The sequence below is a fragment of the Silene latifolia genome, chromosome 4, assembly GCF_048544455.1.
Source record: "Silene latifolia isolate original U9 population chromosome 4, ASM4854445v1, whole genome shotgun sequence".
Classification (NCBI taxonomy): Eukaryota; Viridiplantae; Streptophyta; class Magnoliopsida; order Caryophyllales; family Caryophyllaceae; genus Silene; species Silene latifolia.
This window is the reverse complement of record NC_133529.1, coordinates 61,092,871-61,095,485: the sequence shown is the minus strand read 5'-3', so window position 1 is coordinate 61,095,485 and position 2,615 is coordinate 61,092,871. Positions and strand designations below refer to the sequence as shown.

The following is a 2,615-nucleotide window of genomic DNA, read 5'->3' as shown; positions in this document are numbered from 1 at the left end:
AGATCCTTGAGTCCCCAAGGAAATCCCCAAGGAATTTATGAAGAAAAGGGAAGAAAAGAAGAAGTTACTATGCTGACTGACAATCCGAGCGGATTGTCAACAATCCGCCCGTCCGCCCCCGCACAATCCGAGCGTCCGTGCAGAATCCGCTCGGATTCCCCCTCAACAATCCGTCCGGATTCCTCAGAATCCGCTCGGATTCCACCGCCCAAATCCGTCCGTCCCGACTCCATTCCGCTCGGATTTCTTCACAGCACGGATTGTCTTCTTCAAGCTACGAAAAGAGAAGCCCTTCTCTCAGAAAATACCGGAGTCTCCTTGCTCAACTTAAAAAGTGTAATTACTAGTTTAGCCCTTAGTTAACCCTAATGCATCCTCCCTAATTTCCACTATAAATACCCCATTAGTCTAATTAGGAGAGCATGTTCTTCTTATCAATAATTAGTGTAGTTAATATCAATCAAATCTCTCTTCAATATTGTAATCAAGTATTAATCAAGTTTTAATCCAAGTTTTAGTTCTTTAATCTCTCTTTTGTTCATCCTTTATTTTGGGTAATTGAAGATTATTTGGGGTATTATTGGGAGATTGACAACCTCTCAATCTAGCATTCAAGTACTTCTATTATTCTTGCTTTATTATTGGAATCATTAGTAGGTATACTCTCTTAATCCCTTTTTAATTATTGCTAATTACTTTTATTTATTCATCATGTTTCATATTGTTGGTATGATTGACAACCTTGCTAGCATGATCAACATGATAATGAGTGAGTAGTCTCTTAGCTAGGGTTAATGGGTGATTAGGGGAAACCAACATGGGGAATGATTCATGCTTAAATTAATATGCTTTCATGTTTTATTTGCTTGCTTGTTTTGATCTCAACTCATGCACATGTTATATTTGATGAAATGCTAAGCCTATGAATCCTTGCATTTACTATCATCTCCTATCTTTTCAATGAGACTTGTAAGACATAACCCAACTCGAGTCTCATTAGACCATGCATGTTGTTGAGTAGGGAAGATTAAGTCGACTTGTAGGTGTTGTACAATCTAATCGATTCGGCTCCGGGACCCAAACTTTCCTAGGATTGTAAGATATAACCCAACTCAATCCATCACAACAATAATTGCTTGCTTATAATTTGAGAACATGTTCGTATGATCATATCCCATGATTCCCCTATGATCCCATGACACCCTAGTGCCTTTAATCAATTGTTTACACCCCCTTTAATTCATCTTGCTAGTTTATTTTCATTGTTATTCTAGTTTAGTAACCTTCTACATCAACCCAATTTGTGACACCCTTTAGACACCACTAGTTACAATAGAAATCTCATTTCACTCCCGTCCCTTGGGATCCGACCTTTACTTGCCTCTTTACTAATTGTAGAGTTGCTTGTTTAGCTATAAATTGTGTTTTGATTCGACCGTGACCAACGACCACATCTTAATTTGTGAACACTTAGCGGGATCGCATCAAAAATGGCGCCGTTGTCGGGGACGGTGTTTGTTTGACTTAGATTTCCTTTTTGTTATTAGTTGTGTCTTTCTTCACCTTGAGGAAGTAAAAATACTCAAGGTTTGTTCTAATTGTTTTTGAGTTGTTTGATATTTTGATAGTCTAGAAGGTTACAAAGTGATTTGTTACCTTTTTACCGTGAAATCGAAAGAACCTTGACGAACAATAGGAGAGTTGTTAGGAGGAATTTGAGAGGTGTTGGTGAAGTTGTTCAACCCACTAGTGAGTTTGTCAATCCTTTCGCAATAGAAGGAGAAGAAAACCCATTACACAATACCCCACAAAATCCACCTACAATGCCAAAATTCTCGTCACACTCCATACCCACCGAGGAGAATCTACCAAATGGTACTCCTACACCGGAACATCTCACCGGAAATTTTATTGCCAAGTCCGCCTTCATCCAACTAGTTGAGAGGAGCCAATTCGGGGGAATGCCTAGTGAGGACCCTCATTCTCATATGGAAACCTTTTGCGATTATTGTGATGCTATCTCTCAAACGGGCGTGACTCAAGACCAAATTAGATGGGTCTTATTTCCTTTTTCCTTAATCGGCACCGCAAAGCAATGGTTGAAGGGCCTTGATAAGGCCACCCTTGGAATAGATTCTTGGAAGAAGTTAGCTCTAGCTTTCTACAAAAAATTCTACCCACCGGAAAAGACCAACATGCTAAGAGCTCAAATTACGGGTTTTAAGCAAAGGGATGAAGAGTCTTTGTATGAAGCTTGGGAGCGGTTTAAAGGAATTTGTCGCTCATGTCCTCACCATGGACTTAGCGAATGGTTTTTGGTGCAACAATTTTGGAATGGTTTATATGAAGATTCTAGGAACATTCTCAATATGGGATCAAATGGAATGTTCACCGAAGTTGATGACAATCAAACATGGAACAAGATTGAGGAAATGGCGGTCCATAACTCACAATATAGTAGACCTCGCAAGGCTACTAGAGGAGGAAAGCATGAAGTGGACTCCGTTACTCAATTGGGTGCTCAACTTAGTGCTCACATTGACACAATCAACTTGAAGTTTGAACAAGCCATGGCTAGACTTGAGGAAAACTCAAAATCATCGAAGCATCATGTC

General features: G+C 39.7%; 1 non-coding gene across 1 annotated transcript; it reads right to left on the bottom strand.

Moving 5' to 3' along the window:
* Positions 1–2,195: 2,195 nt before the first annotated feature.
* LOC141654381 (small nucleolar RNA R71) lies at positions 2,196–2,302 on the bottom strand. The gene has a single exon (XR_012547941.1). It is a non-coding gene; the product is annotated as a small nucleolar RNA R71 (small nucleolar RNA).
* Between the last annotated feature and the right edge of the window lie 313 nt (positions 2,303–2,615).